Source organism: Salvelinus alpinus, chromosome 13 (genome assembly GCF_045679555.1).
Source record: "Salvelinus alpinus chromosome 13, SLU_Salpinus.1, whole genome shotgun sequence".
Taxonomy (NCBI): Eukaryota; Metazoa; Chordata; class Actinopteri; order Salmoniformes; family Salmonidae; genus Salvelinus; species Salvelinus alpinus.
In genome coordinates, this window is record NC_092098.1 from 26,261,992 (window position 1) to 26,278,799 (window position 16,808).

Below are 16,808 nucleotides of genomic sequence, written 5' to 3' on the forward strand. Positions count from 1 at the left end.
CCAGTATTACATACCATCCTGTATTAAGGTGTGAAGAACAAAGGTCCCAGTATTACATACCATCCTGTATTAAGGTGTGAAGAACAAAGGTCCCAGTATTACATACCATCCTGTATTAAGGTGTGAAGAACAAAGGTCCCAGTATTACATACCATCCTGTATTAAGGTGTGAAGAACAAAGGTCCCAGTATTACATACCATCCTGTATTAAGGTGTGAAGAACAAAGGTCCCAGTATTACATACCATCCTGTATTAAGGTGTGAAGAACAAAGGTCCCAGTATTACATACCATCCTGTATTAAGGTGTGAAGAACAAAGGTCCCAGTATTACATACCATCCTGTATTAAGGTGTGAAGAACAAAGGTCCCAGTATTACATACCATCCTGTATTAAGGTGTGAAGAACAAAGGTCCCAGTATTACATACCATCCTGTTACATACCATCCTGTACTAAGGTGTGAAGAACAAAGGTCCCAGTATTACATACCATCCTGTATTAAGGTGTGAAGAACAAAGGTCCCAGTATTACATACCATCCTGTATTAAGGTGTGAAGAACAAAGGTCCCAGTATTACATACCATCCTGTATTAAGGTGTGAAGAACAAAGCAGCTGTTTCCTATTGTCCTATTGGCTGCTCTTAGCAGCAGAGGGAGACAAAAGAGAAAGATCAGGAGAGGCACCTGAGCGCAGTAACTAGTTGTGAGCTCTCATTAATCAGTCTGCTGCAAGAAGTGTGTGTGTGTATGTGTGTGCGTCTGTGTGTGTGTATATGTGTGTGTGTGTCTGCCTAAATGTGTGTGTATGATAGTATGTAGCATCCAGGGTGTAGCCCTAGCCGGGGGCAGCGTAATAAATTCCTCCAGGAGACACGGGGCCCCATGGCACTGCTGTAATGAAGCAGGGACCCGAGGTGACTCCTGACCTGCTGGCATTAAAGTGAAATAAAAACCATTACCTTCAGCCTTCACCTCACCACCACGCCTAGAGGTGGGGCCTGGGGTGCTGGAAGGGGGTTTGATAAAGGGAAGGAAGGGGGGCTGGAAGGGGGCCTGGGGTGCTGGAAAGGGGGTTGATAAGGGGAAGGAAGGGGGGCTGGAAGGGGGCCTGGGGTGCTGGAAAGGGGGTTGATAAGGGGAAGGAAGGGGGGCTGGAAGGGGGCCTGGGGTGCTGGAAAGGGGGTTGATAGGGGGAAGGAAGGGGGGCTGGAAGGGGGCCTGGGGTGCTGGAAAGGGGGTTGATAAGGGGAAGGAAGGGGGGCTGGAAGGGGGCCTGGGGTGCTGGAAAGGGGGTTGATAAGGGGAAGGAAGGGGGACTGGAAGGGGGCCTGGGGTGCTGGAAAGGGGGTTGATAAGGGGAAGGAAGGGGGGCTGGAAGGGGGCCTGGGGTGCTGGAAAGGGGGTTGATAAGGGGAAGGAAGGGGGGCTGGAAGGGGGCCTGGGGTGCTGGAAAGGGGGTTGATAAGGGGAAGGAAGGGGGGCTGGGAGGGGGATGGGAGTTGAGGGTGTTGGAGCTGTAACATTGTTTCCCTCCAGTGGAGACAGATCACTCAAGAACAACAGCACTGGGAAGGACCTGGGAGGGCCTGAAAGCATGCTCTCTTTTCACAGCCATGGCATTCTAAAACAGTGGTTTTGGTGATGGGATGATTGTGGAAGCTATATGTAGAAGATAAGCGCTGCCATATAATCATCTCTATATCTTTAGTATCCATGGTGGTGTAGTGTGTGTAGGAGACAGCTTATATTTGATCATTTCCCATCATCCCCTCTCTCCTTGAGGATCCTCCTAAAATGAGTGATTTGTCACAAGGAGAGAAAAATACCCCTCCAGCCCAGGGAGATGAGGCCAGAGAGGTGAGGTGGGTGGATGGGGGGATAAGGGGGTAACATGGGGGTAATGGTGAGGAACAAACAGAAAAAACACCCTCATTTCCTGGAGAACGAGGCGAGCCCAAAGGGGCGTTTGCTCAACAGTCAATGTCAATGTTCCACACTCTTAGAAAAAAGGGTTCCAAAAGGGTTCTTTGGGTTCCATGAAGAACCCTCTCTGTAAAGGGTTCTACATGGACCTCAAAAGGGTTCTAGCTGGAACCAAAAGGATTCTCTTTTTTTTAGAGTGGTAGGTAACCGAAAGGTCGCTGGTTCGAATCCCTGAGCCAACTAGGTGAAAAAAATCTGCCGATGTGCCTTTGAGCAAATCTGTCGATGTGACTAATTGCTCATGTTAGTCACTCTGGATATCAGTATCTGCTAAATGACTAAAGTGTTCTACCTGGAACCAAAAATGTTTCTCCTATGGGGACAGCCGAAGAACCCTTTTAGGTTCTAGATAACGCAATGATGAGATAGTAAAGCATACAAACAAAGAAGAAGTACATCTATCTCACTGTCATACTGTGTTCAACCGTGTTGGAAATAAGTCCCAGACTTTATTGTGTGTTATCCTCCATGATTTAACTCATGTGCATGTATGGCTCTTTCACGTTTTATGTGTGCTTGTTTATTTTAAATGGTCCAATTACTAAACTAAAATAAAAAGAGAAAAAAAATTCTAAGAGTGCAGGCTGGATCTATCTGACCGTGACCTGGCATAAATTGACAAATATACATTGTTAGTTTTCCCTGTTTGTGCTCTCACTGGCCCCTGCCCCACTCTGGCCTGGCTAGTGGTGCGGCACAGAGTGGAGTGTCTAGCTACCAGGGGACTCACTATTAAGAGGTAAGAATCAGCAGAGAGGGAGGTGGAGGGGCAGGCAGGGCTAAATGTGGCTGTTATCTCCCTGAGAGTTGTTGCAGGTTTCAGCTGTACACACACACACACACACACACACACACACACACACACACACACACACACACACACACACACACACACACACACACACACACACACACACACACACACACACACACACACACACACACACACACACACACACACACACACACACCCTGTCAATGACAAACAACTAACATAACTGCATAGGTATTAGGCATAACATCCTAAACACATACATGCAGAGTGCACAGAGGTTATTGATTACAAACCTGCACACTCCCTCACACTTGTGGTCTCAGATACTGGCACTTAAAGGAGTACTAATGAGAGAGATGAATAAATCAGCACTGAGGTGATGGGGTGCTGGGGTCACTGGAACCTTGTCTGAGACGAGATCTAGCCAAGCCTAGACTTAAACAGCACTTTAGTGGGGGGCATAAATACAGTGAAGACTGGAAGGGTGAAGACTCCCTGGGTGAGTGTACACAGCAAAGACTAAGATGCATGGCAGATCTCCATTACCAAGTCCTCAGCATCTCCTCACCAAATTGATTCCTCCACTACAAATCATCCCTGTACCTTTTCTAACCCCCTCTCCCCACCCCACACACCCCAGCCCATCTTCCTCCTCTGCACGGCTGCTGAGGCTAGCTATCACCAGCACACACAAACAGAGCCATGTCAGGCCGGCCGGTCCCCTGGGCCAAATTACCATGATAATTGCAGTGTTTATCTGAACAACACAATAGCTGGTTAACATCTTCAGGGGCCAATCTATCAGCAAATTATCACTAAGCAACAGTGGGCCTTGTAGTTTGAATTCCTCCTGATTGACCCCCATCCCCTCCCCTCCAACGCTTAATCCCATCTCTCCTCCCCTTCATCCCCTCCACCCCTCCATACCACCATCCTCTCCCCTCCACCCCTCCATACCACCATCCTCTCCCCTCCACCCTTCCATACCACCATCCTCTCCCCTCCACCCCTCCATGCCACCATCCTCTCCCCTCCACCCCTCCATACCACCATCCTCTCCCCTCCACCCTTCCATACCACCATCCTCTCCCCTCCACCCCTCCATACCACCGTCCTCTCCCCTCCACACCACCATCCTCTCCCCTCCACCCCTCCATACCACCATCCTCTCCCCTCCACCCCTCCATACCACCATCCCCCTCCATACCACCATCCTCTCCCCTCCACCCCTCCATACCACCATCCTCTCCCCTCCACCCCTCCATACCACCCTCCTCTCCCCTCCACCCCTCCACCCCTCCATGCCGCCATCCTCTCCCCTCCACCCATCCACACCACCATCCCATCCTCTTCATCTCTCCATCCCATCATGTGGGGCTATAATTTGGGGCATTTTGACAGGCAGTATTTTAATGATCCACATCATGGTCCGGGGTGATGAGAAAAGCTGACAGAGGCAACTGTAGAGTTTCCATCATGTTGTGGGAAGACTCTTGGCGACCCACACTGTAATGAGATGGCGGTTATATGTCTCTCACATCACTCCATGGTTTATTACAGGTACAGTACATTTGAGTCATTTAGCAGGGGCTATTATCCAGAGGGATTTACAGGAGCAATTAGGATTAAGTGCCTTGCTCAAGGGCACAGACAGATTTTCACCTCATCGTCTCGGGGTTCAAACCATTTATGTCTTATGGTTCGACCAAACACCATAGTACATAATCTACGTCTCTGTTTCATGTATTATTAAATACTAAAGCATTGAACGTCTCACTAAAGGCTTCAGTCATACAAAGACTATACTTTAATCCATACTGGTTCTCTAGCAGATTAGTAAGAATGGCCTTTTTCCCTTCATTCAGATTGAAACCTCTCACTTTAATTTATTTGAAAAATCTCCAATATCACTATTTTTAAAACAAGCCATAGAAAGCTGGTTGAAATTTCAGTTTAATCCACCAGAAATGACAGAGCAAATATTTGAACAAATATTACGGTTAAACTCAAATATACTAACTGATTAAAAAAAAAACATTAGGAAAAAATAAATAAAAGGTGTAATCTTTGTAAATTATATCATAAATAGGACTAGTGGATTTTTTATTTTCACCTTTATTTAACTAGGCAAGTCAGTTAAGAACAAATTCTTATTTACAATGACAGCCTACCAGGGAACAGTGGGTTAACTGCCTTGTTCAGGGGCAGAAACTACAGATTTTTTACCTTGTCAGCTCGGGTATTCGATTCAGCAAGCTTTCAGTTACTGACCCAACGCTCTAAGCACTGAGCTACCTGCCGCCACAAATTACAACCAACTGATTGCAGAATTACCGCAAAAATGGAGGAAGCAAGTGGAAAGCGGAAGAAGATAAGGAACTTGTCTGTCGGCCCTGCATTAAAGACCAAAATTGGCTAAAGAAAGTTGTGATTAATAAAAAAGTATACCAGTTTAATTTAAGGACCCAAAAATGGATTTTCAATGTACCAATCCCATGTCACATGGTTTATGAACTCATACACAAAACGACGCCGGATTCAACACCGAGTTTAAATTATTATACAAAATTCTTGAAACCAGTGGAATGTTATATACTGTATATGGGGGATACAACCATCCCGGCTCTGCAGATTTTTCTGTGAAGAGACAGAATCATTAGATCACTTGTTTTGGTACTGCCCATATGTTGCTTGTTTTTGGTCGCAGGTTCAGGAATGGTTGAAAAATTGCAACATTTACTTGGAGCTAACTCCAAGTCATAGTCAATCGATTAATAATATAATAATACTCTGAGCAAAGGTGTTTGTCTTTAATTTACAATCTGTAGAAAAGTTCAGAACTTTTGTGAAACATCACAGCGCAGTTGAAAAATATATGGCAGCTACTAATCAAAACTGGATGGTCTTCAGAGATAGATGGGAGGGGTTAAGGGTAGCTGAAAGCTGGAACTAAAAACCAAACAAAGATAAGTAATGGAAAATATACTGTCCATGAAATGTATGTAGTATCAATGGAAGTGGAAGCCTAGGTGTTGTTGTGCATTAGTTTACTCCAATTAGGGGAGGGGTGGTAGGGTTAGTGGAAAATAATAAAGAAGAAAAATATATTTACAAAAATAGATATCTAAAAGAATATATATACATTTACAAATAAAAAATACATGGGGGATTGGAAATTACGCAGACGATAACAATGAAGCCACAATCTATATGCAATATTAATGCTGATCTACCCCCTACCCCCCCATATTATAGGGGAGAGGAGTAGGGACTTCCACCTTGTGCTGTATAAGTGCTTCCTCTCTTCACCTTAATGCAGACACTCAGAGAGCACTGTGCAGCATGTAATGATGATATTAGCCATTCAGCTCCAAGCATAAGGAGCCTAATTAGCCTTAGCATGGGCTATGGGCTGTTACTGTCTTGTCTCTGCTCTGCTATCCAACAGACATTCATTTCAACAGGGGATTTGTCTTTAAGGGATCCACAGATAATAGGCTATTGATTAATAGGCTATTACTCACACACATCTATAAGGGAATGTGTATTATGTTCATTGGTGTCATGTGTCATTTGTGATTTGCTCTGTCATGTCATGATGATTATAGGTTAGGTAGCAGCTCAATTTGGTTTTGATCTTTGCGTGTTGATAATGAGGGGTGAAGCGCTGAGACTGAACATGTGCGAACCAGGCTGGGCTGATTTATAAAGACAACACAACAAACCCATTAGCCTATGTCATATTCATCACTCACAGTCACACACAGCTCAACTGATGGGTGGGTGTGTATGTGTGCGTGTGTATGTTTGTGTGTGTGCGTTTGGTATGCATGCTTGCGTATGAGCGGGGGTTTTAAAGTTGATGACAGGATTTGGTGTGTATTGATGTCTGTGTTTGGCTTATATCGAGTGTGTGTTTAGTCTGTATCGAGTGGGTGTTTAGTCTGTATCGAGTGTGTGTTTAGTCTGTATCGAGTGTGTGTTTAGTCTGTATCGAGTGGGTGTTTAGTCTGTATCGAGTGGGTGTTTAGTCTGTATCGAGTGGGTGTTTAGTCTGTATCGAGTGGGTGTTTAGTCTGTATCGAGTGGGTGTTTAGTCTGTATCGAGTGTGTGTTTAGTCTGTATCGAGTGGGTGTTTAGTCTGTATCGAGTGTGTGTTTAGTCTGTATCGAGTGGGTGTTTAGTCTGTATCGAGTGTGTGTTTAGTCTGTATCGAGTGGGTGTTTAGTCTGTATCGAGTGGGTGTTTAGTCTGTATCGAGTGGGTGTTTAGTCTGTATCGAGTGGGTGTTTAGTCTGTATCGAGTGGGTGTTTAGTCTGTATCGAGTGGGTGTTTAGTCTGTATCGAGTGTGTGTTTAGTCTGTATCGAGTGGGTGTTTAGTCTGTATCGAGTGGGTGTTTAGTCTGTATCGAGTGGGTGTTTAGTCTGTATCGAGTGTGTGTTTAGTCTGTATCGAGTGGGTGTTTAGTCTGTATCGAGTGGGTGTTTAGTCTGTATCGAGTGGGTGTTTAGTCTGTATCGAGTGGGTGTTTAGTCTGTATCGAGTGGGTGTTTAGTCTGTATCGAGTGGGTGTTTAGTCTGTATCGAGTGGGTGTTTAGTCTGTATTGAGTTTGTTTAGTCTGTATTGAGTGTGTGTTTAGTCTGTATTGAGTTTGTTTAGTCTGTATTGAGTGTGTGTTTAGTCTGTATTGAGTGGGTGTTTAGTCTGTATTGAGTGTGTGTTTAGGCTGAGGCTGACTATCGATCAGGCAAATGAGAAATACATGCACTCAGGCAGTGACACATCCATAACCTGAGCGGAAACCAGATTGCATACCCGAGAGAATACTATAGACATCAAGAAAGCCAGTCAGTTGATTATTGACAAGTTTTTCCAACACTTTTGATTAACAGGGCTAAATAGAAATAGGCCTATATGCCTTCCAAGCAATGGGAACCTCCCCAGAAAGGAGAGACGGGTTAAAAAGGTTGGAGATAGGCTTGACGATGATAGGGGTAGCAACCTTAAAGAAGAAAGGGTCTAAACCATCTGACCCAGATGTTTTTTGGGGGTCAAGTTTAAGGAGCTCCTTTAGCACCTCGGACTCAGTGACTGCCTGCAGGGAGAAACTTTGTAGCGAGCAGGGGAAAAAGAGGGAGAAGCATCGGGGATAGTCGCATTAGAAGGGATGGGAGATGAGGAAATGTTGGACAGGCAAGGAGGCATGGCTGAGTCAAATAGGAATCCTGACTTAATGAAGTGGTGACTAAAGAGCTCAGCCATGTGCTTCTTGTCATTAACAACCACATCATCAACTTTAAAACCTCTTTGGCGCAGGCGTGCCGCTAGCGATCGACAACATCCGGTGAAATTGCAGAGGGCCAAATTCAAATGACAGAAATAGTAATAATAAACACTCATGAAAATACAAGTGTTATACATCGGTTAAAATACTTGTTGTTAACTTCTTGTTAATCCAGCCGCTTTGTCAGATTTCAAAAAGGCTTTACGGGAAAGCATAACATGCGATTATCTGAGGACAGCGCCCCGCACACAAAAGCATACAAACATTTTCCAACCAAGCAAAGGAGTCACGAAAGTCAGAAATAACAATAAAATAAATCACTTACCTTTGAAGATATTCATCTGGTTGCAATCACAATGGTCCCAGGAACAAAATAAATGGTTGTTTTGTTCGATAAAGTCCTTCTTTATATCCCAAAAACGAAATTTTGTTGCCGCGTTTTGTTCAGTAATCCACTGGCTCAAAGGCGGTCAAAACATGCAGACAAATACATCCTAATAGTACCGGTAAAGTTCGTCGAAACATGTCAAACGATGTTCATAACTAATCATCAGGGTGTCAATTATCTAAATAATCGATAATCATTCAACCGTACAATAGCATATTCATTAGAAAGGAAAAAGAACGAAAGGCGCGCACACAGTCATGCGCGCAAACCAGTACTGCATGCTTCCCCAGTCCCCTAACCAAAAGGTCTTTATCTTCTTCGTTTTTCAAAAAACAAGCCTGAAACCATGTCTAAAGACTGTTGACATCTAGTGGAAGCCATAGGAACTGCAATCTGGGCCCTAACCAATTACATAGTCAATAGGCATTCAATTGAACACCACTCACATCAAAAAAATCCCACTTCCTGGATGGATTTTCTCATCGGGTTTTCGCCTGCCATATCAGTTCTGTTATACTCACAGACATTATTTTAACAGTTTTTCTATCCAATGCTACCAAGTATATGCATATCCTAGCTTCTGGGCCTGAGTAACAGGCAGTTTACTTTGGGCACATCATTCATCCGAATTTCAGAATGTTGTGTTGCTGCCTTGCTATGTTGTTGTCTTGTTGTTGACTCTTTATGTTGTGTTGTCTCTCTTGTTGTGATGTGTGTTTTGTACTATATTTATATTGTATTTATTTTCTTTTTTTAATCCCAGGCTCCCGTCCCCGCAGGAGGCCTTTTGCCTTTTGGTAGGCCGTCATTGTAAATAAGAAGTTGTTCTTAACTGACTTGCCTAGTTAAATAAAGGTCAACTATAAAATAAAATAGTCTGTATTGATTGTGTGTTAGTAGGACCAGAAGTAGACAAATGTGTTCCAGTACTGGCGGTGAAAGAAACACTTCCCTTGTCTCTGATGAATCTAATAAAGAGATACATGTACTCTGGTGGTGTGTAGATCTGAACACCATGCACCAACAAACACACTATGCTGCTGTGACTGCATACTGAACATCCACCTTCCCCCTGTCAGTGAGCAATTCTTGCTTGATGGGGCCTTAAACAGTGGGGAGACGCTCTGTTCCCCATGGAGGAGAGGCAGTATCAAACAGACAGCCCGCTGCCCGCTCTACACTTCCCTCTCCTCTCCTCTCCTCTCCTCTCCTCTCCTCTCCTCTCCTCTCCTCTCCTCTCCTCTCCTCTCCTCTCCTCTCCTCTCCTCTCCTCTCCTCTCCTCTCCTCTCCTCTCCTCTCCTCACTCCCTGCTCTCCCGACTCTCCCCACTCTCCTCGCTCCCTGCCTCCCTCTCTTCTCCTCGCTCCCTCCTCCCCTCTCTCCTCTCCTCGCTCACTGCTCCCCTCTCTCCTCTCCTCGCTCCCTTCTCTCCTCTCCTCGCTCCCTGCTCTCGTCCCATCTCAGTGTGTGTGTATATGTGTCCTGTCTTACCACGCTCCATATGGATTTTAGTACCTGGTCTGCAGACCGGTGTGTGTGCGTGCGGACGTGCATGCTCCTGGCCTGCAGGCCAAGGCCCATCGATTCCACCCACCCAGCCAATCACACTGAGAGGACTGGCAAGAGAGTTTCTTTAAATGGCCCTTGCCTGCTCACTGTTACACTCCTACACCCCTGAAGGAAACATTTGCAAACACACACAAATACAGACCGATATATGGTCACACACATACATTTCACTGCCACATGAAAAAATACTATAGTGTACAGTATTCTATGGTAGGAATACTATAGTATTCACTGTAGTGTTTTTGCAAACTGTTTTTGCAGACTGTAGTATACTGTAGTATTTAGGGGACATTACTGTAGTATCTACTAGGGTTGCAAAGGGTCGGAAACTTTCCGGTACATTTCTGGAATTCTTCCGGATATTTTGGGAATTTTCCTTAAATTCATCTAAAAAGTTAGCTTATAACAGTGAACCTTTTTTGTGTGATACAATAATGCAATTCTAGGTCTTCTGGCATATTTTGGTTAAACTATCCTAAATTCTATGGAATTGCAACCCTCTGCATGCACAGTACATTCTTCCATCACATGTGCAGTGCACTCTTTCATCACATGTGCAGCTCATTCTCAAGATCTTGCACACTGCTATTGAGCCCACACTACTACACTGTCTGAGCCAAGGACTACATGCTTTCTGGTAAGTTTTGATTACAATACTGGGTGGAGTGAATATATTTTAAATGACTTACATGATTTTTTGTTAACGAGTAAACAGCAAAGTGTGTTTAAATCATTTCTAACTTGTTAACAATTTCTGCTAGTTTGTTTTTGCTACCATGTGGGTTTTAGCTTGCTTGAGCCTGCTAACTGAGTGTTAATTCCCCTGTTTTCATACATGTTTCATTTTAAAACATGTATCTTACAAAGGAGTTGTTTATCTAACTGCTTAACTATTTATCTGTACATGGAATTGTATTTGTTGTTTTTTTACAATTTTTTTTCTAATCTTTACATTAAAATGCCATGGACACTATCTGATATGTGGAGACATTTCACTGCAGCTCATTTCACTGCAACCAGAGTTCATGTAGAAGGAAAAGCTGTGTACATTTGCAAATATTGTGCTGAATCATATCTGAAGAATGCAACAAAGATGCAGAATCATCTGGCCAAGTGCATAAAGTTCCCACAACTTGCAACCTCTGACAAAAGTCGCTCTACTTCTATTCGAGGTGAAAATGATGAATCAGACACTTTATTGATAGCAACAGCTCATGGTCTTCCTGGAATCAGAAGTTTTTTTGACTCAAATTAGGAAATTAGTCAGAGAAATGCTGATGAATGTCTTGCTCGAGCTGTGTATGCAACTGGTTCACCTCTGATGCTCACAGGCAATGTGTATTGGAAGAGATTTCTGAATGTTCTTCGCCCAGCATACACCACTCCAACCAGACATGCTTAATCTACTCATTTGCTGGATGCAGAGTTCAACAGAGTTCAAGTGAAAGTCAAGCAAATCATAGAGAAAGCAGACTGTATTGCAATCATCTCTGATGGGTGGTCGAATGTTCGTGGGCAAGGAATAATTAACTACATCATCTCCACCCCTCAACCAGTATTCTACAAGAGCAAGACACAAGGGACAACAGACACACCGCTCTCTACATTGCAGATGAGCTAAAGGCAGTCATCAATGACCTTGGACCACAGAAGGTATTTGCACTGGTGACAGACAACGCTGTGAACATGAAGGCTGCTTGGTTTAAAGTGGAGGAGTCCTACCTTCACATCACACCCATTGGCTGTGCTGCTCATGCATTGAATCTGCTCCTCAAGGACATCATGGCACTGAAAACAATGGATACACTCCACAAGAGAGCCAAGGAAATTGTTAGGTATGTGAAGGGTCATCAAGTTATAGCAGCAATCTACCTCACCAAGCAAAGTGAGAAGAATAAGAGCACCACAATGAAGCTGCCCAGCAACACCCGTTGGGGTGGTGTTGTCATCATGTTTGACAGTCTCCTGGAGGGGAAGGAGTCTCTCCAAGAAATGGCCATATCAGTCTGCCGATATGGACAGCCCCATCAAGAGGATCCTACTGGATGATGTATTTTGGGAGAGAGTGGTAAGCAGCCTGAAACTCCTGAAACCTATAGCAGTAGCCATTGCACGGATTGAGGGAGACAATGCCATCCTGTCTGATGTTCAGACTCTGCTTGCAGATGTAAGAGAAGAAATCCGTACTGCCCTGCCTATTTCACTGTTGCTCCAAGCAGATGAAACTGCAGTTCTGAAACACATCAAAAAGCGTGAAGACTTCTGCCTGAAGCTCATACATGCCGCCGCGTACATGTTGGACCCCAAGTATGCTGGCAAGAGCATCCTGTCTGGTGCAGAGATCAACAAGGCCTATGATGTCATCACTACCATGTCTCGCCACCTTGGCCTGGATGAGGACAAGGTTCTTGGCAGTCTGGTGAAGTACACTTCCAAGCAAGGGCTTTGGGATGGAGATGCAATATGGCAGTGGTGCCAACATATCTCATCAGCCAGCTGGTGGAAGGGACTTTGTGGATCTGAGGCTCTTTCCCCTGTTGCCTCCCATCATCCTCCAAATCCCACCAACATCAGCCTTCTCAGAGCGCAACTGGTCCTTGTTTGGAAACACACACACCAAAGCACGCAACAGGCTGACCAATACAAGGGTTGAAAAATTGGTGGCCATCCAGGCAAATTTGAGGCTTTTTATGCCTGACAACGAGCCATCCTCAACAAGGTTGGAAATGGACAGTGAAGATGAGGCCTCAGAGTCTGATGTTCAAGAGGTGGACATTGAAGAGGTCCATGGAGAAGACATGGAAGCCTGAGAGGAAGACAACCAAAGCTTTAAAGTTTTTGGGAGATGCGATGGATCATTGGGGATGATTCAATATTCCCTTTCTTTTGTGGTTCAGTGAAATCATCCCATGTGAAGAGTCAACTCATTTTTATTACATTTCAATTCGTAACTAAATAGTTTTTAAAATTTCATTTGGAAGTATTTAATCATTTGCAATTATGTCCACGTATGATAAGGTTTATGTTTCTGTCTCCATATGATATGGTAAATATATCCAATGCAAAAAACATCTACATTTAAATGGTATTAATATTAATTTGCATATATTTCCGTTAATTCCCATATATTCCCATTAATTCCCATATATCTCAATCTTTCAATCTCACACAAATTATCAATGAACCTACGAGGTACCACCCCAAAGCCGTAAACACGGGCATCCTCATAGATATCATCCTAACTAACTCGCCCTGTAAATACACCTCTGCTGTTTTCAACAAAGATCTCAGCGATCACTGCCTCATTGCCTGCATCCGTAATGGGTCAGCGGTCAAACGACCTCCACTCATCACTGTCAAACGCTCCCTGAAACACTTCAGCGAGCAGGCCTTTCTAATCGACCTGGCCCGGGTATCCTGGAAGGATATTGACCTCATCCCGTCAGTAGAGGATGCCTGGTTATTTTTTTTAAATGCCTTCCTCACCATCTTAAATAAGCATGTCCCATTCAAGAAATTTAGAACCAGGAACAGATATAGCACTTGGTTCTCTCCAGACCTGACTGCCCTTAACCAACACAATAACATCCTGCGGCGTTCTGCATTAGCATCGAACAGCCCCCGTGATATGCAACTTTTCAGGGAAGTTAGAAACCAATATACACAGGCAGTTAGAAAAGACAAGGCTAGCTTTTTCAAGCAGAAATTTGCTTCCTGCAACACAAACTCAAAAAAGTTCTGGGACACTGTAAAGTCCATGGAAAATAAGAACACCTCCTCCCAGCTGCCCACTGCACTGAGGATAGGAAACTCTGTCACCACCGATAAATCCACTATAATTGAGAATTTCAATAAGCATTTTTCTACGGCTGGCCATGCTTTCCACCTGGCTACCCCAACCCCGGTCAACAGCACTGCACCCCCCACAGCAACTCGCCCAAGCCTTCCCCATTTCTCCTTCTCCCAAATCCAGTCAGCTGATGTTCTGAAAGAGCTGCAAAATCTGGACCCCTACAAATCAGCCGGGCTAGACAATCTGGACCCTTTCTTTCTAAAATTATCTGCCGAAATTGTTGCAACCCCTATTACTAGCCTGTTCAACCTCTCTTTCGTGTCGTCTGAGATTCCCAAAGATTGGAAAGCAGCTGCAGTCATCCCCCTCTTCAAAGGGGGGGACACTCTTGACCCAAACTGCTACAGACCTATATCTATCCTACCCTGCCTTTCTAAGGTCTTCGAAAGCCAAGTCAACAAACAGATTACCGATCATTTCAAATCCCACCGCACCTTCTCCGCTATGCAATCTGGTTTCAGAGCTGGTCATGGGTGCACCTCAGCCAGGCTCAAGGTCCTAAACGATATCCTAACCGCCATCGAAAAGAAACAATACTGTGCAGCCGTATTCATTGACCTGGCCAAGGCTTTCGACTCTGTCAATCACCACATCCTCATCGGCAGACTCGATAGCCTTGGTTTCTTAAATTATTGCCTTGCCTGGTTCACCAACTACTTCTCTGATAGAGTTCAGTGTGTCAAATCAGAGGGCCTGTTGTCCGGGCCTCAGACAGTCTCTATGGGGGTGCCACAGGGTTCAATTCTTGGGCCGACTCTCTTCTCTGTATACATCAATGATGTCGCTCTTGCTGCTGGTGAGTCTCTGATCCACCTCTATGCAGACGACACCATTCTGTATACTTCTGGCCCTTCTTTGGACACTGTGTTAACAACCCTCCAGACAAGCTTCAATGCCATACAACTCTCCTTCCGTGGCCTCCAACTGCTCTTAAATACAAGTAAAACTAAATGCATGCTCTTCAACCGATCGCTGCCTGCACCTGCCCGCCCGTCCAGCATCACTACTCTGGACGGTTCTGACTTAGAATATTTGGACAACTACAAATACCTAGGTGTCTGGTTAGACTATAAACTCTCCTTCCAGACTCACATCAAACATCTCCAATCCAAAGTTAAATCTAGAATTGGCTTCCTATTTCGCAACAACGCATCCTTCACTCATGCTGCCAAACATACCCTCGTAAAACTGACCATCCTACCGATCCTCGACTTTGGCGATGTCATTTACAAAATAGCCTCCAATACCCTACTCAATAAATTGAATGCAGTCTATCCCAGTGCCATCCGTTTTGTCACCAAATCCCCATATACTACCCACCACTGCGACCTGTACGCTCTCGTTGGCTGGCACTCGCTTCATACTCATCGCCAAACCCACTGGCTCCAGGTCATCTACAAGACCCTGCTAGGTAAAGTCCCCCCTTATCTCAGCTCGCTGGTCACCATAGCAGCACCCACCTGTAGCACGCGCTCCAGCAGGTATATCTCTCTGGTCACCCCCAAAGCCAATTCCTCCTTTGGCTGCCTCTCCTTCCAGTTCTCTGCTGCCAATGACTGGAACAAACTACAAAAATCTCTGAAACTGGAAACACTTATCTCCCTCACTAGCTTCAAGCACCAGCTGTCAGAGCAGCTCACAGATTACTGCACCTGTACATAGCCCATCTATGATTTAGCCCAAACAACTACCTCTTCCCCTAATGTGTTTATTTATTTATTTTGCTCCTTTGCACCCCATTATTTCTATTTCTACTTTGCACATTCTTCCACTGCAAATCTACCATTCCAGTGTTTAACTTGCTATATTGTATTTACTTCGCCATCATGGCCTTTTTTTGCCTTTACCTCCCTTATCTCACCTCATTTGCTCACATTGTTTATAGACTTATTTTTCTACTGTATTATTGACTGTATGTTTGTTTTACTCCATGTGTAACTCTGTGTTGTTGTATGAGTCGAACTGCTTTGCTTTATCTTCGCCAGGTCGCAATTGTAAATGAGAACTTGTTCTCAACTTGCCTACCTGGTTAAATAAAGGTGAAATAAATGAAAATAAAATAAATATATTCCCTTTAATTCCCACGGAAAGTTTCCACATCTGAATATTCCCCAAAATGTGCAACCCTAGTATCTACCTAAGTGTTCTTGTTTTATAATCTTTGACATAAAAGTGGGGGGCTTTATCCTTAAAGAAACCTACTGGAGAAATACTAAAAGAGGAAATTTACATAACCTGCAGGTAGGTAAGACTGGGTTCTGAACGGAGCTCAGACACTCCTGGTCTTTTCTATAACTTGTAGGGAACACAATATATGGTCTATACTTGGCATGTAAGTTTCTCACTTACGGGTGGTACAAATTGGGATACGGTGGAGGAGAATTGGCAGGGTTTGTGCAAATGAAATACTGTAGTATTTACTATAGTTTTAAAAAAAAATGTTTTTGCGGACTGTAGTGTTTCTGCGGACATTTCGGTAGTATTTACTACTGTGTTTTTTTGTGGATAATACCATACTATTTACTATAGTATTCTACAGTATACTACAATATTCTATACTAAGTACTACACATGGTCGAGGGACACTACAATGTGTAGTCTAGTATTCTGCAGTATGCTACAGCTTACTACCAAATTCTACAGTAAACTGTAGTTTTTGTAGGCTGGCTTGCGAAGGGAACTCATATACACACAGAAATGTATACAGACACACGCCCACACACACACACACGCCCACACACACGCCCACACACACACACACACACACACACACACACACACACACACACACACACACACACACACACACACACACACACACACACACACACACACACACACACACACACACCGTTTCTCATTTAAAGCTTAATAGCTCTTGTCTGCATCTCCTTCTGCCTTCCCTCTGTGGGCCCGGCAACAGTGTGTAAAATAATCAGACTGCAAATG

The 16,808-nt window shown here is 44.3% G+C and overlaps 1 protein-coding gene and 1 non-coding gene across 2 annotated transcripts in view; both read right to left on the reverse strand.

The window, feature by feature from the left end:
* LOC139537455 (LHFPL tetraspan subfamily member 7 protein-like) overlaps positions 1–16,808 on the reverse strand; it is a 316,078-nt gene that overhangs the window by 71,877 nt on the left and 227,393 nt on the right. The gene's annotated exons all lie outside the window — the stretch shown is intronic.
* Positions 16,035–16,088, reverse strand: LOC139538088 (U7 small nuclear RNA). Its single transcript, XR_011667661.1, has one exon. It is a non-coding gene; the product is annotated as a U7 small nuclear RNA (small nuclear RNA).